Consider the following 26,142-nt stretch of genomic DNA (forward strand, 5'->3'; position numbering starts at 1 on the left):
CATTTGAATCAAATAGGGTATAATTTCTTATTTTTCTGAGTGTACAGGTTGCAGAATCTCATTGGTCATTCTCTTCAGGAGTCTAGAAAGGGATCCTAAAAGGGGAGGAAGTGAGCCAAACAAATAAGCATGGAATCTCTCCCACCCACTTCTTCCTAGGATACTGTCCTCTACCCTGACCTTCAAAACCTCAGCTTCTCTCAATGTTTAATCCTTAGTTCTCTTTTTAATTCTACCCAGCATGCTTCTAATCCCTGAATTTCTCCTGCTCACACATTTCTCCAGAATTCCAGGCCCATATTCCTAATACCTGTTGTAAATCTTATCTATGTGTTATTAAAAAAATGCTTTTTGAAGAGTAAGGAAGAGAAAAATACTTATTAAATACCTAATACATGCTAGAAATTATGTATAGAGATGTTGAATAAGTAACCCAAATCATACTATCAATAATTAGGGAGTTGGAATTCAATGCATATCTGTTTAATGACAAATCCATGCTATTTCTGTTACAATCCACTACTTTCTCCAGTGTATCCACAGGTAACATTAGAAATACAAAAATAAACAAGGCATAAATATAAAAAAACGTTTCAGGGATAATATTTAGATGAGTATATAGCTATTTTACTATTGAGTGAACAAAATTCATTATCTATTACACAATTCCTACCATCAATGGGTCATAGTTTGATAGAGGAGGCCCTTTCTATTTAAACAAGTAAAAAACATATATTATAAACCTGTGGTCAAATAAAATAAGTGACATATGAATGAAGAGTGGAGAAGAGGAATACAGGAAAGATTTCCTATAGGTATATAAATAAGTCTTAAAAGATGAGTATGTGTTTGCCTGATAAACTTTAGGAGGGATTATTTCTCAAAGCAGAATGGTACACATAAAAGACTAGAATCATCTTAGTCCATTCTAAAAATTCCAAATAATTCAAAAGTCAGAAAAGACTGAGTCCTAATATATACAAGGATGGGTCAGATTTTGAACAGCTTCATGTGTTTTTCCATGGGGATAAAGAAAGCAGGCAATTCAAAGATATAAATAGAATCTTGAGTTGACAAGGTGTGGTGATAACACCCAGGTTTCTGGCTTGGATGATAGGCCAACTAAGAGGAGGAGTTACAGGCAAATACTTTGGAAATCAGAAAAATAAAACAAACCTAAGCAAAGAACAAATAACATTAAAGGTGAAAATTTATTATCACATGATCAAGTGTTGAAGGAAAATTGAGTTAGGAGGCAATTGTTGAACCTTGAATACTGGTCTACCACAAAGGTTTTAGCCAGTTGAAAGTGAGCCCTGAACAATGGCTCACAAAGTTTCTTATCCTTGTTTAACAGCTCAGTTAACTTCCTAAAACATTAGTCAGATCATGCTATTGAAATGAACCAATACTCATATCTCATGTGTTAAAAATAGCCTCAGGACCTCAAGAAATTTCAGTTAGATCTGGGGATCATACAGCATATCAAATTCAGAATACCTAAGCTAGCAACTAGGTTCAACACTAACTAGATAAGAAACCATGGGCACATAACTTAATTTCTTGAAACTTCAGTTCATTTGTAAGGAGAAAACAACTATTTAACTTCTAACTTGGTTTTAAAAATTAAATGTGACAAATCACACATCTGGTAAGCAAGATGACAAAATGCCGTAACTATATGAAAGTTCTTTTTGATTGGAATGCTTTTCACCCAAATCTTTACAAGGTTAACACTTCCTCATGGCTTACAAACATAACACTTCGAGCTTTCATATGAACACATTCACAGCTTTATTTATATTAAATGATCCTCATTTCAGCCTCATCATTGCCCCTATAAATATGACTACCTTCATTTTACAAGGAGGAAATAAGTAGCCTATCCAAAAATCACACCGAAAGAAAATGAACACTCTACATACTGCCTATTTCACCCTATCAAGCTGCTCTACCAAAATGCAGTGAAAGAGAATTCTTCAATAAAAAGTAGTATAGTGCAGTACGAAAAAACTATCCCAATTTTGGGTTATGTATGTATTGGGTTGCTACATGCGAAACCCTGGGCAAGTATGTTAAGCTCCCTAACCCTCAATTTCTTCATTTGTGAAATGATAATAATAAACTGTCTGCTAAGTGTAGGAATTATGTATCAGAGATGTTGAATAAGTAACTAAAATCATACTAACAAGGGAGATGGAATTCAAATGCATATCTGTTTAATGACAAATCCATATGTACATAAAGATTTTAAGCTTATCTTAAGGGAAAGGAGGGGAGAAATGCTATACTTATTTCTCACAAAATACGTTCAATAAGCAGGCTTACTGGTTTAAAGTGCTCTTTAAAACCAAAATATTCTCCCAATAAATTTGTATACATACAAATAAATGTTATAAGCTGCAGATTACTGACTCATAATCAAAGAATTTAAAACATTTTCTGTTGACCCTAAAATTAGCTTTTAAAATACAGACACAATTTAGCAAATTAGTAATTTAGATTTTTAATATTTTATTTTATTCTACAGTTTTCTCAAATATTCTCTGGGTACAAGATCTAGAAACTTCAGTTCAATACTTCATCAGTGCATTATCTAGTTTTGCAATACAGAAATCGCCCAAATATTAGGGGGCAAGCACATCTCTAAATGTGGCAAAGAATTATTCCCCTCTTGATGATGGCAAATTAGTTTTGTATCATTTATAATAGTTAATCAAGTAAACTGAGTCTCTTTAGTTTAAAGATACATTCACATTCAGAGTGCTGAATTTATAGTCCAGAAGCATTTTAAGTTAAAAATGTAGTAAGTGCCTTACACAGAACTTAGCATACTGAAAGTCTCTAATATTTGTCAATTTTTTAATAGAACACAGCCATTTTTCATCTTTTTTTGAACTATAGGGTGACTAAAGTTTTTCGAATATCTGTTTTGTGATTTTTTTTTTATTTTTAGAAAACATTCTTTCTGTCCTCACCTACCTTACTCCAGATTCTAAAACAAAAATCAAGGAATCCAAAATAGTAAAAAAGGGAAATGATAAAAAAAAAGCCAATGCTTGCACAATATAAGCAGAGAAACACTACCCACTCATAAAAGTAACATCCTTTCATTACTTCTGATGAATTTTCAATTTCAAATGCCCCACTTCGAAGCATACGAAAGACGGTGCTACTCAACCTCGGCTTCCTGAAAAACATAGCTTCGGGATAACATAACTTAAGTTCTAGAACTATGTTGGAAAACAAGCGACAAGGATGGCCTGTGACGGGCGTTCTCTATTTTGTATCAGAACAACAACGCTTCTGGAACCTGAAAGCTAATAAGAGCACTGTCTTCCGCACTTCTCAAACAAGCCACTGTTCCTTTTTTAACATAGTTGTCAATTCCCACCTAACTTCACGACCTGCTCTCCGACAGTCCCCAGAGTGGACTCAAACTTTGGAACTCCACGAAGGGGGTAAAGGGGCCAAGGGCGCCACCAGGAATGGTTTCCAATCCCGGGTTTAAAGAGAAGTGACACTGGGAATGCAACAATGTTGGAGGGCGTGTCAGGCAGAAATGCAACGTAGCAAGTGGCCTGAACAGGCCATTCATTAGCTGAGGGGGCGGTGGAGAGGCGACGGCAGAGGGCCACTGGGTCGGCCCGCGCTAGCTCACAAGAACCTCAGCGGCCTCTGGGGCGCGGAGTCCCCTCCCCGTGGTCGACTCGCGCCACCAGCGTCCGCGGTCACCCGCACCCTCTGAAAGGCGAGAGCTCTCCCACGGCCGGGTGACTGGCGGGACGCCGTCACCTCAGCCCACTGAACAGCGTCGGGCCGCGCGGAGCCCTCCCTCACCAGTCGCTAGATGAAACTGCGCCGGTGGTCTCCGCGGGGTGGACGCACAGCAACACAGGAACTCATCCTCAGTGAAGGCAGTAGGAGAAACTGAACGGCGCCAGGAGGTGCCGGTCCCCAGACCCCGGTCGGCTCTGGAGGCGGCTGCAGCTACAGCCGCGACTACCGGCACCGGGAGGAGGGCTGGGAGAAGGGCCGGAGCGGGCGGGACCCGGGAACAAGATGGGTGTTGATTGGCTGGGGCTCATGTATGCCTTACGGCCATTGGCTGGTGCCTGCCCAGAAGGCCTAGCGTGGCAGCACCCAACTGTGGCCTTTCCCTGGCATCCCGGAGTTGCATGACCCTGCCGGCCTTGGGGCTGCGGGCTGGCAGAGAGTGGCGAAAGTCCGTCGGGGTGGATTCTAGGCCAGTAGCGTTGAGGAAGTGTTCCTCTCGAGGTCAGCTGTTGCTCATATAGAAACGTCGCTTTCCGGGCAGCTCAATAGGGAAGATAAACCCGGGGTAGCGAGGATACGGGGAGACCTGGCCGCGTGCCTTGGGCATCTGATCGCACGCACAGTGGAGTTTCCTCGTGTAACATTAGCAGTGTGGGTCACTGGAAAACCAAAGGCGTCGTCTCCCGAAGACAGCCTAACCACGCTGACCCTCTGCTACACCCGGATGATCCCAGAGTCAGAAGGTGTCACTCCCTTCCTAGATCGCCACTAGCACGACCAGCTGCTGACTTGGGTCATGCCACCCTGTGCCTAACGCCAGGCTTACAGGAAATTTTTCCCCCATATAACTCTGAATCTAAGGGCCGTTTTTAAAGTTGCTTAGTGAAAAGTATTAGGAAAGACAGCCAATAATCAATATCGAATGGGAAAAATACTTATGCCCAGTGCCTAATACAGTAGGCACTCAAACATTTGTTCAAGGAGGGGTAGTATGACTCAAAACAAACAATAGGAGTCAGCAGTTGGCTGAACCTCTGCCACGTTGTGTATTGTACAAGCCTCTTAATCTCATCTATTAAAAGCAGTTGGACTAGATGTCTTCTTACTTCCTACTTTGTAACCTTTGTGGGAGGCCAAGTTACTAGCCCAAACCTACACAAGCTAGTTAGTGAAGAAGGAAGGGAGACTAATTGGGATCCAGCTCTCCTGCTTCTCCCAGTACAAAGTCTGTCGTTTCTTTGCTCCCCTACTTACTACTTTGGCATATAACAAAAACCAATTTGTAATGTAAAAACAGTGATTTTGAAAGTAAGCTGTATATGGTGACTTCATACTCATGAATAAAGATGCCAGTAGTGGCGAACAAAGCTAAAAATATAAATAAAAGCACTGACCTGAGTTCAAAACGTTTATCTGTCTCTTACTTGTGTCTGAGCAAGTTAATTGATTTCTTTTTTTTTTTTTAATTTTTTATTGTTGGTTGTTCAAAACATTACAAATTTCTTGACATATCATATTCCACACTTTGATTCAAGTGGGTTATGAACTCCCACCTTCACCCCATACACAGATTGCAGAATGGCAATTGATTTCTGAAATCTCAATTTCCTCATTTGCAGAGTGAGAACATTGATGCATTTTGAGATAGTAAAAATGCAATTATAGAAATATATAGCACTTAGCAGAGTGCCTAGCACACAATAAGACTTCCTAAACATTGCTACTTTTATAAATATTTTCTTAGCAGCTGAATGACTCCAAGCATCCTTCACTTAAAAATTGCCAAGTTTCAGACACTTATAAGCACTGAGGATCCAATAATGAGCAAATAGACTCAGATAATCCTAAACATAAAAATAAATTGCAACTTTTACAAGTATGCCAAAGAATATACCATGATAGATTTTATCTGACATTCTAAAGAAATCTCACATGAATTAACATCAGAAGAATGATCAGGAGATAACTAGGTAAATGAGGAAATAAAGAACATCTGAGGCAAAAAAATGTGGAATTGCTCCTATTTTCCCTGTAAAATAAGGTGCTTTTTCAATACCTTTCAAAGGTATTGTTATTTGCAGTGCAGAATATTGAAATAATAAGGAAACTACAAATACAGCTGAATAAAAAATGTAGTTGTGGTTAGGAGAGAAAAAATAAAAAATTGGTCATTTTGTTTGTTTTTTTAAAATGTGTTTACACATAAGGGATTGAATGGATTAAAATATATAACCACAACCATGATTCTGTGCAGTGTAAAAATGGGTAATTTTTAATTTCTGTCATTTTCTGTTTTGTAATTTTCACTGCAATAATTAAGTGTTATTTGGGTGATTGAAAAGTCAAAGTTTGGAAAAATAATTGACTAGAATTTATAGATTAGACTTAACGGAAGAAATAAAATTAGAGATGGCTTTGGAAGATTGTGGTGATTGAGAGAAGACAATTAGAAGAATAATCTAGGCATGGGGAGTGGAACAGAAAATTAAATCACACAGCATCTGCAATAAATTCCATAGATGCCATATTTTTTCAAACACTATCCTTCATAATAAAAAATGCTACTTCCTCATTATATGATTGGGCTGTCTTTCAAGTTGCACGGGGTAAGGAATTACACAGCTGCCCCTATAGCTAGAAACTCAAATCTGATTACGTTCTACAAGAACAGGGGGTCAGCAGTATAATTGACCTCTTAGAAATGCCTGAGAGCTTATTGTTTAATTTCTTCTCCAGATGGTCTTTCACAAGAGAATCCTTGCTGGCTATGACTTCCTGATGGACATCTTAGCTTTGGCCGTTAGAGAAGGTAGCACTGAAGCATCTGCCTCAAGCACAAAAATTCCAAAAGCCTAATGTATTCCTATTGGCTTGGATTAAATGAAGAGTCAAGTATATCATGATTAACAATCTCTGTTGAATTCATATGAATGAAACAGAATAAGGAGTAATTCCCCCAAAGAAGGAAGGGTTTGGCAGGCACACAAAGATAGTCTTAACAATAGTCAATTATTTTCTATTTTTTGTTAAACATTTTTTATTCTAATTTGTTATATATGACAGCAGAATGCATTACAATTCACATTACACATATAGAGCACAATTTTTCATACCTCTGGTTATATATAAAGTATATTCACACAATTCATGTTTTCATACATGTACTTAGAATAATGATATCCATCTCATTCCACCATCTTTTTTACCCCCATTCCCCCTACCTTCCCCTTCCACCCCTTTGCCCTATCTAGAGTTCATCTAATCCTCCCAGCTCACCCTCCCAACCCCACTATGAATCAGCCTCCTTATATCAGAGAAAACATTCAGCACTTGGTTTTGGGGGATTGGCTAACTTTACTTAGCATTATATTCTCTGACTCCATCCATTTACCTGCAAATGCCATGATTTTATTCTTTTTTATTGCTGAGTAATATTCCATTGTGTATATATACCACATTTTCTTTAGCCATTCATCTACTGAAGGGCATCTAGGTTGGTTCCACAATTTAGCTATTGTGAATTGTGCTGCTACAGACATTGATGTGGCTATGTACCTGTAGTATACTGTTTTTAAGTCCTTTGGGTATAGACCAAGGAGTGGGAAGCTGAGTCAAATGGTGGTTCCATTCCCAGCTTTCCAAGGAATCCACTATACTGTTTTCCATAATGGATGCACCAATTTACAGTCCCACCAGCAATGTATGAGTATGCCTTTTCCCCCACATAGTTGCCAACACTTATTGTTGTTTGTCTTCATAATAGCTGCCATTCTGACTGGAAGAGATGAAATCTTAGAGTAGTTTTGATTTGCATTTCTAATTGCTAGAGATGTTGAACATTTTTTATATACTTGTTGATTGATTGTATTTCATCTTCTGAGAAGTGTCTGTTCAGTTTCTTGGCCCATTAACTCATTGGGCTATTTGTTTTTTGGTATTTAGCTTTTTGAGTTCTTTATATGCCCTAGAGATTAGTGCTCTATCTGATGTGCGAATGGTAAAAATTTACTCCCAAGATGTAGGCTCTCTATTCACCTCGCTGATTGTTTCTTTTGCTGAGAAGTTTTTAGTTTGAATCCATCCATTTACTGATCCTTGATTTTAATTCTTGTGTTATAGGCATCTTATTAAGGAAATAGGGGCCTAATCCAACAGGATGCAGATTTGGGCCTATTTTTTCTTCTAATAGGTGCAGTGTCTCTAGTTTAATTCCTAGGTTCTTGATCCACTTTGAGTTGAGTTTTGTGCGTGGTGAGAGATAGGAGTTTAATTTCATTTTGTTGCATATGGATTTCCAGTTTTCTCAGCACCATTTGTTGAAGAGGCTGTCTTTTCTCCAATGTATGTTTTTGGCACCTTTGTCTAATATAACTGTAATTATGTGGGTTAGTTTCTGTGTAATTATGTGGGTTAGTTTCTATGTACTCTATTCTGTATCATTGGTCTACCAATCTATTTTGGTGCCAATGCCATGCTGTTTTTGTTACTATTGCTCTGGAGTATAGTTTAAGATCTGGCATTGTAATGCCACCTGTTTCACTCTTCTTGCTAAGGATTGCTGTAGCTATTCTAGGTCTCTTATTTTTCCAAATGAATTTCATGACTGCTTTTTCTATTTCTATGAGAAATGTCATTGAGATTTAGATTGGAATTGCATTAAATCTGTATAGTGCTTTTGGTAGTATGGTTATTTTGACAATATTAATTCTGCCTATCCAAGAACAAGGGAGATCTTTCCATAAGTGGGGTTCATCCCAGGGATGCAAGTTTAGTTCGACATATAGAAATCAATAAATGTAATTCATCACATCAATAAACTTAAAGATAAGAACTATATGATCATCTCAATAGGTGCAGAAAAAGCATTCAATGAAATAGAGCACCGCTTCATGTTCAAAACACTAGAAAAACTAGGGACAACAGGAACATATCTCAACATTGTAAAAGCTATCTATGCTAAGCCCCAGGCTAATATCATTCTAAATGGAGAAAAATTGAAAGCATTCCCTCTAAAAACTGGAACAAGGGAAGGATGCCCTCTTTCACCACTTCTATTTAACTTAGTTCTTGAAACACTTCCCAGAGCAATTAAAGGAAAGAAATGAAAGGAATATGGATAAGAAAAGAAGAACTCAAATTAACACTATTTGCTAACAATATGATTCTATACCTAGAAGACCCAAAAAATTCTACCAGAAAACTTCTAGAACTAGAAAATGAATTCATCAAAGTAGCAGGATACAAAATCAACACCCATATATCAAAGGCATTTCTGTATATCAGTGACAAATCATCTGAAAGAGAAATGAGGAAAACTACCCCATTTACAATAGCCTCAAAAAATAAAATACTTGGGAGTCAACCTAACGAAAGCGGTGAAAGACATCTGCAATGAAAACTACAGAACGCTAAAGATAGAAATTAAGCAATAGGCTATTTTTGTATTCTTGGAACTGGAGGATATGGTTTCAGCTACATTCTTCCTATAAAGTGACTATCCTTCAAATCCTCCCTCCAAAAAGGCCATCTCCTCACAAATCTGTGAGCCTTCTGTAATGGCTTTTCCTAACAACATTCCCTTTTACATTATTCTACTTCTATAACTTATGTGTCACACTTTTAAAAAAAATTATTAGTTTTTTATATGGGTCCAGTAAAAACAAAGACTCTGGAGACAAATTGCCTGATTACAAACTTTTACTCCTATTATAACTCACTCTGGCAAGTTACATAACTACTTTAGGCCTAATGTGCTCAACTCTGAAAAGGGATTAATATTACTTCTTTCATTAAGTTCTTTAAAAGTTTAAATGAGAGAATACATGTAAAGCTCTTAACATTTGTTTAACATAACCCAAAATTTTCTGAATGGACCATTTCCAAGTGTTTGAACGGTGTGATGGGGAGACACCAGGGATGACCCACAAGGTGGCAGTGTTTGAATATAATTTTAGAACTGCATATTCTTAAAAGCATAGTTCACTAAGAAATTTAAGAAATTCAAGGCTAATACTAGAGAAATTCAAGGCAAATTCGGAGCCTGCATGAAACAAGTAAAAGTTTGTGAGAAATCAGTTCTATCAACTAAGTATGCTTCATTCTATTATAATCAAATCACTCTGAATTCCCCAAACTCTCCTCTTTACTGACAATGTGTAGTGTTCTTTTGCCACCCCATCTTATGTAGTGTTGCTTGTCTACTCTGTCTACTTAGCTAAGTAATCAAATACAATATAATACCAGTTGGAAGAAAGAGAGAGGAAGGAGGAGGAGGAGAAAAGAGAAGAAAGATGTTTGATATACATTGGAGTCTTCTTCATGGCACAAATCTGTAGAACTGGCAGAAAAGAAATACTTTAAATAGTTAATCCCATAAATGCATTGGTAAACAAGAAGATAAGGCACTTATCATCCAAAACCTATGAGGAGTCCTTGAAAAATAAGAGGCTAGATATCAAGAAAGGAGTAAAAGCCCCCAAACAACAGAAGAAACGGCTGTTACCAAAAAATAAATAAATAGTAAAGCACAAAGAATCTTTTACATCCAGAGGTAACAAGAAAGAGTCCTAACTATAAGGGATCATAGCAAGAGCAGGTAACGATTAAGCTTCCTCATTCCTCATCCCACAATAGCACCAGTGGTTTCTGTCTCTATTTAGAATATAGGCTCTTAAGTTTAATAGATAGGACAAGAGCCCATGTGACTGGTAAAACTTGAAATAATCAGGAAACATATCAAGAACATTAGGTACTAGCTCTTCCTTTTGTCTGTATGTTCCACCCCATATTCATATCCCTGAAGGGAGACACATATTCAGAAAGCAGCAGCAGGTCCTTTTCCTGCCCTCAAGGAGAACATGCAATAGACACAACCTTCTCTATGAACTATTTTTTTTTCTAAATATAAAAACACAGATGAGCAAAAAACCAAGAATCATCAAGCAAAGCCAAAATCCTGAAAGACCTAAATAAGCTCAGTAAATCTTAGCTTGGAAAAATACAAAGTTAATATGCCTACACAAATCTTACCCAAATTGCTGAAAACCAAAAATAGAAACTGAAAGCATTGAAACAAAAATGAAGTATGACACAAAAGGATTAATAACTTGAACCATCACAGATTTTACATTGTGAACTATGAGGACTTATTGTCACCTTGTCTTCAACTGAGAAAACATCCCTCAGTAATGAAGCCATGATGAAGATATTTTCATAAAAAAAAAAAAAACTAAAGAAATTAGTTACTATGAAAACTGCCACGTAAGAAATGATCTGAAGAAAGTTCTTTAGCCTGAAGGGAATGTTCCCAAATAGAAACTTGAAATTTCAGGAAAGAGGGAATAACATGAGAAATGGAAATATTTGAAGACCTACAGGAGGTCCTCTAGTCACAAATTCCATATTTGCAAATTCTGCTTGCTAAAACGTATTTGTGACCCCAAAAATCAATACGGTCTTTCACCATGACTCAGGGTCATGTGCGAAAGAGCAAAAAATCTGAATTGCCCAAAGCAAACCTGCCCAGCACATTCCCAGCACAAAGTAAACAGAGTGATGTTCTGCCTTTTTTTTTTTTCCAGCTCTCATAGTATAAACAAGTATCTTTTCATGGTCTATTTTTGTGCTTTTTGTGCTGAAATGCGAATACTCCTAGGTATAATGAATGATAATTTGAATAAAAGACCCAAGTATATGTTGTCTAAAGAGACTCACTTTAAATATAGAGAGCCTGGCATGGTGGCGCACACCTGTAATCACAGCGGCTCCAGAGGCTGAGGCAGGAGAATCCAGAGTTCAAAACTAGCTTTAGTAAAAAGCAAGGCACTAAGCAACTCAGTGAGACTCTGTCTCTAAATAAAATACAGAATAGGGCTGGGGATGTGGCTCAGTGGTTGAGTGTCCTGAATTCAATCCCTGGTACACAATATATATATATATAAAATAAACAGATTGCCCAGCACAGTGGAGCATGCCCATGATTCCAGCAACTTGGGAGGTTGAGGCAGGAGGATTGCAAGTTCAAGGCCAGCCTCAGTAACTTAGTGAAACCCTGTCTTAAAATAAAAAATAAAAAAGGCTGGCAAGTAGCTCAGTGGTAAAGCACTCCTGGATTCAATCTGTAGTACCTCAAAAATGTAAATATATTTTAAAAGATATATCATTAGCATTATAAAGCTGAACTAGTTACTATAATAGCAAAAAAGAAAAGACTTTAAGACAAAGTATCATCAGAGATAAAGAGGTATATTGTGTCACGATAAAAGTGTCAATTCTTCAGGATGAAATAATATGAGTATGCCTAATCATTAATATGTATGTGCCTGATAATTAAACTTCAAAATACATGAATCAAAAATTGACTGAACTAAAAGGATAAATAGACAATACCATAATCACAATAGGATATTTTAACACCTCTCTCTCTCAGCAAAAGATATACCAACTTTTTAAAACAATCAGAAATAAATGTCATTCATTACATAGATTAACTACAAAAGTCACATAATGATTTCAATATACTGCAGAGAAAGCCTTCAACAAAATTCAGCACTCAATCATCATAAAAACACTAAAGAAACCAGAGATAGAAGGAACTTGCCTCAACACCATAAATTATATATATGACAAGCCCAAAACCATCATCATAGTGAATGATAAAAAACTGAAAGCATTCCCTTCAAAATCCAGAACAGGTAAAGTAGTTCTACTCTTGTTCTTCTATTTAATATAGTACTAGAAATTCTAGCTAGAGTAATTAGGCAAGAGAAGAAAATGAAAGGAATAAAAATAGAAAATGAAGAAATTAAAATATCACTTGTTCCCAGATTATATAAACCTTTACTTAAAAGATCCACAAAACTCCACCGGAAGACAGAGCTAATTTAAAAAATCAGCAAAGTAACAGGTTGCAAAACCAACATGTATAAATCAGTAGCTTTCCTAAACACCAATAATACATCTGCTGAGAAAGAAATCAGGAAAAAATCCCATTCATTATAGCCTGAAAAAGTAAAATAAAATACCTGGGGAAAAAATCTACCCAAAAAGGAAAAAGACTTCTATATTGAAAAGTGTAGAACACTGAAGAAAGAAATTGAAAAAGTCATTAGAAGATGGAAAAGGCTTTCTATGTTCATGGATAGGCAGATTAATATTAGTAAAAAATGGCCATATTACCAAAAGCAATATACAAATTTGATGAAATGTCTATCAGAATACCAATGATATTCTTCACAAAAATAGAAAATGAGTCCTAAAATTAATTTGGAAGAATAAAGACCCAGAACATTAAAAGCAACTCTAAGCCAAAACAACAATGTTGGAGGCATCACAATACCTGACTTCAAATTATGCTTCAGAGTTATAATTTTTTAAAAAAAGCTTTTTGGTACTTTACATAAATAAAACACATAAACCAATAAAACAGAACAGAAGACACTAAGACATACACATACAGATACAGGCGGTCTCAAAAAAAAAAAAAGGCAAAATTTAACAAATGCTGGCAAGGATGTAGAGAAAGGTGAACTCTGATATGGAGTGGAATATAAATTTAGTATAACCATTGTGGAAAACAGTGTGGAGGGTCCTCAAAAAAAAAAAAAAAAAAACCACAAACAGAACTACTATATAATCCAGCCACTCCAATACTGGGCATATACCTAAAGGAAATGAAATCAGTACATATGAAAGAGATACATTAACTTCCATGTTTATTGTAGCCCTATTCACAATAGCCAAGATGTGGAATCAAGCAAAGAGCCCATTAATTAAAAAAATGAATAAAGAAATGTGGTATATATGCACAATGGTATGCTATTCAATCATAAAAAAAAAGTGCCTTGTGGCATCATGGAGAAACTTAAGAACATTATGTAAAATGATATAAAGCAGGCACAGAAAGATAAATACTGCATGTTCTCACTCATATGTGCAAGCTAAAATACTTGATTTCTTGGAAGTTGACATTAGGATATAGGTCTCTAGAGGCTAGGGATGGAAAGCAGGAAGGGAATACAGTGACATTAATAGATACCAAAGTGCAATTAGGAAGAATAAGTTCTGGTGTTCTGTGGAAAAGATTCTCAACACAGAGAAATGGTTAACTGTTTGATGAGACAGAAATATTAATTACCCTGATTTGATTATTATGCATTGTACAAATATATCAAATGATTGCATTATATCCCATAAGTATGTATGATTATTATGTGTCAATTATATCATTTTAATTTTTAAAATATTTTTAAATGAAAAAGATAAAAGTTCAAAGAGGTTAAATGACTTGGTGAATGACACAGGAACTAGTAAAAAATTCCTCACCTCAATCAGGCAGAGTAGGCCCACTGCCCTCTCTAATACTAATACATTAGCTGAGAGATGAGTGAGCCCTGGGGAACTTCCTCTAATCACCCCACATTAGCTGAATAACAGATTGACTTCTACTTCTCAAATCCCATTGCACTTGCTATCGTAAAAGTCACTTGAGCTTTTCCTCATATTTTGCCTTGTCTTGTCTTAAAGTGTTTAATAAGCAAATGGGTGAGTGGTGTGCATGTGTGTGTGAGCACATGCTAATTCCCCAATTATATGGCCTGACTATTATAAACAGGAGTATAGACTTGTATTCTCACAAAATTTACCACAGTATTCTGATAAATGTTAATTTTTGTTGGAATCTAATTAAATTAGATGACAACATAGAAAGTACAGACTTTGACCCTAGCAAGAAAAGATAGAGGAAAGGAAATTTTTAGAGGAAGTAGGCAAGGTACTTTTTTGCCTATTGAGTCTATCACCATCATTTTGGCCATACATTTTCCAACAATCTTAATTCAGCCACCTTTCTTGTTGCACATGCCCACTTCAACCATATCTTTGGTTTTTAAAAATTTTTTTATTATTATTAGTTGTTCAAAACATTACAAAGCTCTTGACATATCATATTTCATACATTTGATTCAAGCGGATTATGAACTCCCATTTTTACCCCGTATACATATTGCAGAATCACATCGGTTACACATCCACTTTTTTACATACTGCCATACGAGTGTATGTTGTATTCAACCATATCTTTGGATCAATCAGAAAGTCAGCCTTCTTCATTTCTTACATTAGTTAGGTGAGAGACAAAGTTACAGACAACAGTGAGAGTATCTTAGACTTTCTCAGATAGTAGAGTAGTCAGACTGAAAAGTCTCAAGGTAAAACAGACTTCAAATAAGGTTTGATCTTGCAGGTCAAATGATGGGAATGAGACCAAGTTACTTTTTGTCTTTTCACTCTGTCTTTTTTCTCAGGTTTAGCCTCATTCTCAGGACAGGCCCTGATGACCTCAAGATGCCTGTTACCAAGTCCTTCTGCATTCATATCCAGCAGGGAAAAGCAAAAATATGTCCCAGTATTCACAATAAAAGTCTTTTTAGTCTTGTGCCTACTATGAAAAGTCATCCTTCTAGTCAGGGAAATAGAATAAAATAAGCTTAAACTTACCCATATGTTCCCCATTAGAATAGAAAAATAGAATTAATTTCCCTAGAATCACATGGATATGCAAATAGAAATTAGCAGTCACTTGAAAGAGGGAAATAGATACCAGAAATAACTAATATCTATCCTCTACTTACCTGCATCTTAGCTGATAGGTGTTAATAGAAAAAATCAAATTGTGAAATTCACCAAAAAATTCATAATCTCCAATGTCTTCAGAATTATGTTATTTTCCTCCCTCACTTTAAACTCTCTATGCAGTGCTTTACCCCAGTTTATTATCTTGATAAAATATCTCTCTTCATGAAATTGAAAAACAAACAAACAAACCTCACCTAATTCAAAGCCTTTTGACTATAGCTTGATCTTTCTCCCCTTACGGCCAAGCACTTGAAGTCTGCCTACAATGTAAACCACTGGTAATGGGAGTCAGGAACAAGATCACTGGGCAATACGGAAAACATTGACCATCTCCGTCCCCAGCTAATATGAGTGACTGCTACTTCTTTATCAATCTCTGACTAGGGGACCAACCGGGGTTATGGCTCAGTGGTGGAGCACTTGCCTAGCATGCGTGAGGCACTAGGTTCAATTTCCGGAACCACATAAAAATAAAAACAAATAAAATAAAGGTATTGTGTCCATATACAATTAAAAAAATATGTTAAAAAAAAAAAACAATCACTGACTGGGCTTGGTAGTGCACACCTGTAATCCCAACAGCTGGAAGGCTGAGACAGGAGGATGGCAAGTTCATAAGCCAGCCTCAGCAATGGCAAGGCGCTTAGCAACTCAGTGAGACCCCCCTAGGGGGGAAAAAAATCTTCTTTTTAGCTTGCCTTCCCTGTAGATTAGATGAGACGTATTGAGATATTCAAATGCATAATTGCCCTCACTTTTTAAAATATCTTTATTTTTATTTATTTTTATGTGGTGCTGAGGATCAAACCCAGGGTTTCATGCATGAAAGGCAAGCGCTCTACCACTGAACCACAACCCCAGCCCTTTGTCCTCACTTTTTGATAATAGTAAAACCCTGTTTCCTTAGACTCTCTCCAAAATTACCCACCTGAAGTTCAGATCCTATAAATAGGTTCCTTCTAACACCTTCTTATTAAAACACCCTGTTCCTTTATGATGAACATTCTTCCTTATTGCCATTAGTAAGAAAACTAACTTATTCAACTAAAGGCATGTTCCTGGTGGATTTGGCTAGAGAGTATTGGTAGTCCTTACTGTATTGATTGAAGTACCCATTGAAATATATTGAAGTGTTTTTAATTTATCTTCCAAATTATTTCAATATCCTCAAAATGGTGTTCCCTGCTTCTAGTCTTATTTCTTCCAATCAATAACAGAATTCTCGCTGGAGTCATCTTCCTGAAAGATCTGACTGTGTCACCCCATCCCCCCATATTTCTAAGAATAAATTCCAGGCATATCAGCCTGGCCTGTGACACCCTTCTTTATTGGTTTCCCATCCACAAATTCTGTCTTATCAATAATCACCTTCCTCATTCCAGTTCCATAAACCATTCTTGATGAATTTGCTTGCAACTTCTGAACATTTTTTCTGAAGTCTGGTATGTCCTTTGAACCTTTTCTGATTATGAAAACCTTTATTGAACTTATACATGTTTTTAAAAGACTTAGTTCAAACATGTTTTCCTCGGAGAAGCCATCATGAAAATTCCAGAGTCACTGATTTGCTTTTCTTTTTTACATAATATGTATTAACCTGCATTATATTTACTTGTATGTTTTCCCTGGGATGTAACAACTTTTTGAGGTCCAGAATATTTTCTTTTTTTAAAAAATATATTTTTATTGGTTGTTCAAAACATTACAAAGCTCATGATATATCATCTTTCATACATTTGACTCAATTGGGTTATGAACTCCCATTTTTACCCCAAATACAAATTGCAGAATCACATCAGTTACACACTCACATTTTTACATAATGGCATATTAGTGACTGTTGTATTCTGCTACTTTTCCTATCCCCTACTATCCCCCCTCCCCTCCCCTCCCATCTTCCCTCTCTACCTCATCTGCTGTTGTTCAATTCTCTCCCTTGTTTCCCCCCCTTTCCCCTCACATCCTCTTCTATGTAATTTTGTGTAACATTGAGGGTCTCCTACCATTTCCATATGCTTTCCCTTCTCTCTCCCTTTCTCTCCCCCCACTCGTCTTTATTTAATGTTAATCTTTTCCTCATGCTCTTCCNCTATGGGCGTCCTATTAAGGAATTTGGAGGGGTGTCTCTGATTTAATATCTAGCTCCTTGATCCATTTTGAGTTAACTTTTGTGCATGGCGAGAGAAAGGGATTCAGTTTCATTTTGTTGCATATGGATTTCCAATTTTCCCAGCACCATTTGTTGAAGATCCTATCCTTCCTCCATTGCATGCTTTTAGCCCCTTTATCAAATATAAGAAAGCTGTAATTTTGTGGATTGGTTTCTGTGTCCTCTATTCTGTACAGAATATTTTCTTATTCATCCTGCTATCCCCCAGCAGTGGACCTTACCCAAGGTTCTCCTGCAATGTTCAAAAAGGGAGATTGTAGATTGAAGAGTTCTTCTTTGACAATGTCTGGGAATGAAATTAGGGCAGAGGTGTTAGTGCACTCAAGGACTGAGGACTGCTTTGTGTGTGAGGCCCAGAGATGATTAATACTTTGAAATACATATATAGGGCTGGGTTTGTGGCTCAGCAGTAGAGCGCTCGCCTAGCACATGCGAGGCCCTGAGTTCGATCCTCAACACCACATAAAATAAATAAAATGAAATATATGTACATTCTGCCACAGAGATTCATTTCAAAGAATTATCATACCCAAAATGCCAATTATTATAGCTAGTAAAACAATAAAGGAGATTTTAAAAATGCCAATGGCATGTGCATTAAGAAATACCATAGGTTCTCCATAGGTTTTTGTTTAGGGATGAATATATTAATGTACATGAATAAGAAAAATAAAAACAAAGGAAGAAGAAATTAATGAATATACGAAGGGGGAAAAGCAGCACGAATGCTGTATTTGGAGATATAAGTCTACCCCCTAACAGGAGGCACCAACAGGAAACTCATGCTTTAACAACTTAAAATTTTGCCCTGATCATATTTTCTGCTCTTTTCCCCTAGAGCTGAGGGTACAAGGCACAACCTGAGTTGAGAGAACCAATTAAATATTTTTTAAAAACATGAAAGCAACAGGGATGGGAGGGGGGTGGATAAAATCAGGCTATTTAGATGTGAAGGGGTGGAGGGCATTTCTATAGGCTTCTCACACCACATGGTCTGTGACATTTGCCTTATCTTTTTTCAAAGCAAGACCTCTTAGTTCTGACTTGAACCTCATATTCAACCATTTAACCTAAGACCCATTACTTTCAGTTTATTGTTGCTGCAAATTAAAATCCACAGGGAGCAGACATGCACTGTGGTTTTATTTGCCAATGTAAGTACAGTGTGACTCACATCCTCCCTTCAGGGGAATCTTAGCTAGGTAAAACTTTTCCAGAACTCAACTTTTCCTGGAATAACTTTGTCATTAAAGACATAGGCATTGAATCAAAAGCTAATTGAATCAAAACTGTGGATAATTTAATCTGGAATTTCAGACCCATTTACTTCATAAATAATTGACACCAACTGTCTTTCATGCAAGGATACCAACTGTTTCTAGGTCCCAATGCAATAATTTCTAATTATGATGGCATTATTTTAAATTTCCTCTATTTATATACCCAATGACATAAAGAAGATGTCAATGTAATACCAACCCATAACTTTTAGATAATTGCTATGATCTGAACTGCATTTCAAAAAATAAAAGGCATCCTTTTTTTAAAAAAAGTTTTTAAAACTTTTATTAGTGCTTTAAAATGAATATTTTTCTAGATTTCTAATTTTACTGGAAAAATATCAGAAATAGTCATCTCATAAGAATAACATTGAGGGACTTGACTTCATTCATTTTTATTAACTATAGACCCAGCACATCCTGAACTCCAAGTGTTCTAGTTCTTCATCCTGTTTAAAAGAAGAAAAGGGAAAAAAGCCTACTTCCTTTTCTACCATTCTTTTGGGATCTATCAAACTGGGAAATTGTTCCATACTGATATTAATGCAGCTAGTGGTTAGTAAGGCACTGAAATACCCTTTCATAGATAATACTTTAATTCACTAAATTGACTAGCAAATCCAGTGGTGGAAATGTTTCCAGAGACAGTAATTTAAGAGGGATAGATTTGGTTATAGATTGGATCTAACAAAAACATTGCCTAGAGTTCTTTAATTTATATGATTGCCATAGAATAAAATAATATATAAAGATCAGTTCCTCAGATCTTACTTTGTAGGAAACTGTTATCTTACCGGTAAGCAAAGCTAATCAGCACTAACTGAATGGACCCAATAATTACACAGAACTCAATAAAACATATCTATTGAGTATATTGCATACATAGGCACCCTGATCCCCACCGTAGAGGATCAAAACAATAACCACAACAAAACAACTTAAAATCTAGTATAGGAAATAAGATAGATTCTTAAGTATCAGCAATGATAAAGAGAAATATTGTCATAGAAGATAGACCATGGAATTTTGGAACTACATATGAGAGAGAACGCAGTCAGTTGAGGGGATCAGGAAAAACTTCTAAATGAAGTTTTTTGTGAGAGAATTGAGGACTGAATAGGATTTTGTGGAGCATCTGAAATCTATCTGTTATTTCCATGATGGTCAACATAGATAAAGATTGTGGAAGACTGGAATGGATCAAAGAAATGACTGTATGATTTCAATGAAAAGCTATATGGTTTAGCTGATTCTGTTTGGTCACTGGGGCTTTCATTGTTATTGAACTATTAAATTGTCAGTAAGTGATAGCAATTTAGGTAACTCCTGTTCACAGGCACACAGGCATGCAAACTAATTTCATTACATGGAAGTATGACTGATTTACCTACCTTCATTCATATAATAAGCAAGTTTTGCATTTATTTATAAAATAATTTTTTTGCTGATTAGCTTAGTCTATTTTGTGTTGCTAAAACAGAATACCTGAGACTAGATAATTTATAAGCAATAAAGATGTATTCCTTACAGTTCTGGAGACTGAGAAGTCCAGTATTAAAGCATCTGCTTCTTGCGAAAGGAGCTTTTTGCTATGTCTCCCATGGTGGAAGATGGAAGATTAAGATAATAAAAAAGAAGAAGGGAGAGAGATTTTGAATAATTCTCCTATGAATCAGTTCTAGCACCTTAGTACTTCCCTTATTAATTAATTAATGAACTACATAAAATTTTTGGCATATGTCCGTGTTACATTTGGATGAGGGTCATGATTATATCCTATTTAAAATATTATTCTTTAACATAAACATGTTTATCAACATATAATTTTCAAGTATTTATTAATATATCTTTTCATTTTTCTCTTTCTTTGAGCAACATAATACTCCTCAAAGCTGTGTAGAACATATGGGAATTTGAGGGTGGAAATGAAAAGTGAGATTAAGATTCTGTGAGTTCCATAATCTTTCCTCCCTAATATTCAAACCAACAATGATTGCAACTAAAGCTTTGAATATGGAGACTGTTTTTAGTCTTAGGTTTTTAAATGAAAATGAAGTCTTTATTTGAAAAAAAAGTATATATCATATATAATAATAAATATTTCATATTTATCTTTTATATAGTACAAGTATTTAATACTTATAAATATCTTTATATATCAAATATAAAGATAAACATATATGTGTGTGTGTGTATATATATATATATATATACACACACCAAAAAATACCAGAAAAAGTCATCTCGTGTGTGTGTGTGTGTGTGTGTGTGTGTGTGTATATATATATATATATATATATACACACACACACATACGTAAACATGTATTTATCTACCTATTCATTTATAATCATCCCATTAGGGAATGAGTCTTTTATATGTCATTTGGAAACTTCTTCTGCATTTCAGAACCTTGAGCATTGATTTTATAGTCTGCAGGAATAGCTCTTGCACCATGGCTTGGCCTCATGTAATCCATCTGTCAGAGCTGATGCTCTGCTGTTCTGCCATTGATACCACATGAGATTGCAGAATCTTCTGGTCCAGTCTCTACTCAACACTTACATAGATCTTCCTTCAGAAGATTGTCTAGTAGCGGTCATACCCTCCCCACTACTCCCCAGACACTTCAAGTAGAATCCTAGTGCACGATCTGAGTGCCCATGTAGTCAGTGACACTCCAAATTCTCTCCGACTGAGGCCTCTCTTTGAAGAGGCATGACATCCAAGCAGGTTCCTCTCTCTTTCTTGATGGAGCTCATAGTACCCATGCTTTCTCTTACCCTAATACACAGGAATAAGTCTGCCCTTTAAAAAAAAATAGAGAGTTATAATACTTCTACAGACCTGGATTCTGGAACATAAAGATATAAATATGTATTCATGTTTATCCCTATCAATCATGTTCTGTTTAGTATTCAAAGTATAAAAATTCCCATGAGGATAAGGAGGATGGTAATACAAGAAATCATTGGTACTGTAGAGTACCCAGACTTGGTCTCATAAGATGCATGTCCTTTTTCCTCTTAATTGCATCTACAAAGATCCATGAAATGTTAAATAAGAAATCTAGATACTCTTTTGGATGTGACAGACATCCATCTTTTTATTATTTTTAAGTGAGGTGAAGGTACAAAGCCCAGTCCCCAATATCTGTACCCATTCACTCTGCACACTAGTGCCAAGAGCAGAGGCTACACATTTGTTGACAGATTTCAAGAGGAAAGTCCTCTAAGTAGGGCCACTCTCCTATCTCACCATTGGGTCTCATTATTCTTCTTTAAGACTAACAAAAAATTGTGCCTTATAGGTTACTAGAAATTTCGAGAACTAAAGAAAACCAGAATAACACAGAGGATAACTCTTTTTTACTACATGCTCCAGAAAATTCTGAGTAAATGCCCACTCAACAAGGAGAAAAAGGGAGAGAACAACATAGATTATGAATTACCTTAATTAAATTTGCATAAATTATTTGATTACATTTTTTTGTTTTTGATTTTTGCCATACTTCTAGTCTAGATATAGTTTATTCACCACGACCTTGCATCAGATCATGTTCTGGTTATGTAATTATAAAATAATTAAACTGACTGCATATAATTATATGAAAATTAAATGATTACATTTTAGAAATGGGCTGCTTAATCCTGTTCAGTTTCTAACCCATAATAAACTTGGCACTACTAGAGAAGGTTGGAAGAGAGACATAAAGCGAGCATTGCTTGGCTTTCTTCCACAAACATTCCTGCTGTGGAAGATTGGCCCTTTCAAATAACACCAAGTACTGAACTGGTATTTAATTTAAAAATCTTTAATCAACAAGGATCCCAACAACCACTTGAACTTCACTGCATGTCAGTTCTAACTAGCAATTATGAAATCACTGCTAATGCCATCAATAAAATAGGAGTCTTTGAATTGGGAGTCAGGGGAGGTACTGAAACCAAAGAAATCAAGAGATCACTATCCTGTTTGAAAAGAAAATTCTGAAGTAGTTTAGCTGAAATTAAGATCAGAGGTGTTGAGTCCTTTTTAACCTGAACTGCTTTAGGCAGGAATGCCTCATTTGGTTACTCTAATAATATGGTGAAAGTATATTCTAAAATCTTACATCCTGAAAAATTGCATTCATTTTTAAATCTCAGTGATGAAAAAATTAAGACCAAAGAAGCTCTTTCATAACTGTTAAGGAGCCAAAATCAAATTTATGAGAGGAGAAATTTCTAATTGATGGGTTGTATTGAGAAATTAGGTATTTGACCCAGCCGATCTATGATATCTCAGCAGACAACATATGAGTTCTGAAAGTTGTTTAATTTTATTATTTTAAACAAAGCATTTTTTACTTGCCAGCATGTTTTAGATTTTGATTTGCTTTTATACCTATCAGTTATTTACAAGATCATGATAGAATGAAAGAATGCACAAGAGGAAAAAAGAAGTCTCTGGAAACTTGAGGCCTGTGAGGCAAACAGGGTAATAATTTACCTCTGTCACCATCGGGGAAGCAGGCCATGATTGACACATGCAAATTTGGTCAGCCTGTCAGTGCCTGTGTAAAAGAGTTCAAGCTAGGAAAGGTGAAAGTGCTTTGGAAACAGAGCAGCTGGTAAGAGAGGGGCAGGATAAAGACCTGTTCCTGAATGTATTTCACAGTTAAAGATTAGCCTTTGAAAGGGCAAGTGGATTTGTGGGAAACACAAATATTTAAGTTAGTAGTTTATGATTTGTCTGTGATTTGTTAACTCTTTATTTCTTTCCATATGTGTAGAGGAAGGGTTGCACTTTGATTTTCAACACTGCTTATAGTGGACCAACTTCTAAGACTCTGGTTATTGTTCTTGTAGATGTAAATCTCCTTAATAAGTATTAACTGATGACAGCTTTGTTTTTTCACATGCTTATTTGTAAAATTAAAGAATGATCCATTTAAGAGGGCAGCAGTGTTGTAGTTTAAGAGGTGCAATCATTTTGGGGTTTTCTGGATTGTTAACATTTTCCTAATCTCAGCAAAATCAGTATTTTATTTTGGTGTAACAGACAGGAACAGGGTGGCACAGAAAAGTCCAAAATACAGAGCCTATGGCGGTAATTCCTATGGATATTGAAGTTTTCATTGATTTTGGCTTTTCGCAAAGCATAATAAACCTTAAAACTCTCAGTAGCGCCAACAGATCCTAGGATTGGATTGTCCGCATAGGAGGAAAAACAAATCTAGAATTAAACCTGAAGATTCCATACCAGACCCTTATGACAGCCTGTTAATTTTTGTGCTCTTTTAAGCAATCCCTAAATGACACAGAGCTTTTTAAACCATCTGTCACTAGATGGCACTATATAAACACCTTTATTTTCAGTCCTTTTATCTTCCCAAGGAGTTGGGAAGGAGGCAAAATATTAGGTAAGGAAAATCCATGTAGTCTTTTTAAAAACTGCAATAGTTTATTAATTTAGCAAAATCTTTAATTATAAACTTGAACTCTTTATAACTGATTTGTCAATACCTTATTCTTTTATCAACAAACACAGTTCCATTGATTGGAGAATGACTCAAAGGTAGCTTGGCAAGTTTGTTATCTGCCAGATAGGAAATTGAATAATAAGAAGGCAAGAAAATTGATAATATGGTAGAAGTACAGGAAAAAGAAATACATTTACAAGAAAATGTATAATCTTGAATTTTCTTTGGTTTCTATTAAAATTGCCGGAGCCTTGGAAGATTGTCAGTTTAATGTTCTATCAGTAGTAACATAATTTATTCTTTTGTCATGTCATGAGGCTTGGAGATGAAAAGGCCCATGCTAGCAGAAGGCACAAGAAGAGATTATATATGCAAATAACTCTGTAGTTCTCATACCAGGAGAGAGTTCGTCTGGTAATATTTCTTTTAAGTCGCACAGAAATCTTTGGTGAGTTGCCAAAAAGCTAAATTGTCAGGTTAAAAAGAAACAGGGAGAAAGGAAAAGAATATTTGAAAGGAGCCTGCAAAGCTATGATGAAAAGTCAGAAGATAGATGATAACTGCAGCATCTGTGATTTTTTTTTTTTTAAGAGCTAAGAATGGAGGGGATGAGGGGGTGGGTAAAGAATGCAAAGCAGTTTGGAGAAGCAAGGTTAAGTGTACTCAAGCCTAAGGAATTGAAGACATCTGGTTATATCCAGACAAAATGTTGCCTGTGTGACTGGTGGCAGAGAGGGTAATCCAGGTCACCTGCCTTCCTGAGTTAGGTCACTGCCTCTTGACTCCCGTTCCTGGGAGCAGTGGGCTATGTTCCACAGAGCTGAGGTGCCATATGCTGCTTCCTCCCCCCAGGAAATGAGCACAGACTAAGGAGAATTTTAAAGACATCAAAGAGCTTGGGCAGACTACCACCACACTCTGTAGCTGGCCATCCTACTGGTCTAGTAAGGTCAGGGAGGAATGGAAAAGGAAGGAGCTAGGATACTTAGGTGTGGGGTGGAAGCTGGGGTGAAAGAGGGCTGATTTAAAGGAGCTTTCTTCTTCCAGCACAGTCATTTTGTAAACCTTTCCCCCCTTTCTTTGCATTTTAGCTTACAAACATTGGCTCCTCTCTGAAAAGGTCACCCTGCTATTCAGACAGAATTTGTGACTCTCAGCAGCTGGGAGTAACTTGGAACCAAAGAGAACCTATTAAGAGAGAATTAAAAACAAACAAACAAACAAACAAAAACCTCAAAAAGCTAAGCTGAAAGAAGAAAGAAAGATTAACATCCAAATTTCTTTTTAATGACAAGAACACACAACATTTCTCTTTTGATTCATAACCTTAATAAATTCTGTTTATCATTTGCAATAATTCCAAGGTATTCTAAAGATAGTTTTATATTATAAAATGGTTTCAGGTTAGTTTGAATTACTATAGGAAAGCAATGTCCTATTCTACCACTAAAAGTTACAGGAAAATCTCTAGTGGAACAATTCTTTACTCTCAATAATGAAGAAAGAACCTAATAAGGATTGCTGAATTTGGGAGATTAGTGAATTGTGTTTATTCCCACAATAAAATATTAGGCTACTACTTCAGGAAAGCCTTGGTTCATTTATTTTGACACAAGTATTTGAAATAATTTAGTTTCCTTGGTAAATGGTCTGTATACTCTTCAAAGCGTTGTTAGCTAAAATATTATTAATGTGAATTCATTCAACATGTCTCATAATTTTGCTGAGAAATGAGACATGGATGCTGCATTTTATTGGTAGCAAGAGCTGGAGGAGGGGAGCTGAGAGAGAACATGGATGAACAGTGTGACTGAATT

General features: G+C 36.1%; 1 protein-coding gene across 4 annotated transcripts in view; it reads right to left on the minus strand.

Annotated features, from left to right (window-relative positions):
- Window positions 1–4,021, minus strand: part of Ibtk (inhibitor of Bruton tyrosine kinase) — a 77,611-nt gene extending 73,590 nt beyond the window's left edge. For 2 of the 4 annotated variants that reach the window (XM_048802066.1, XM_048802027.1), the window contains exon 1: window positions 3,841–4,017. The gene's annotated coding sequence lies outside the window, so the exon portion shown is untranslated. Of the gene's footprint in view, window positions 1–3,840 lie in introns of all 4 variants that reach the window. The other 2 variants (XM_015498966.2, XM_048802160.1) reach the window with 2 other exon arrangements.
- Between the last annotated feature and the right edge of the window lie 22,121 nt (window positions 4,022–26,142).

Source organism: Marmota marmota, unplaced genomic scaffold (genome assembly GCF_001458135.2).
Source record: "Marmota marmota marmota unplaced genomic scaffold, marMar, whole genome shotgun sequence".
NCBI classification, from domain to species: domain Eukaryota; kingdom Metazoa; phylum Chordata; class Mammalia; order Rodentia; family Sciuridae; genus Marmota; species Marmota marmota.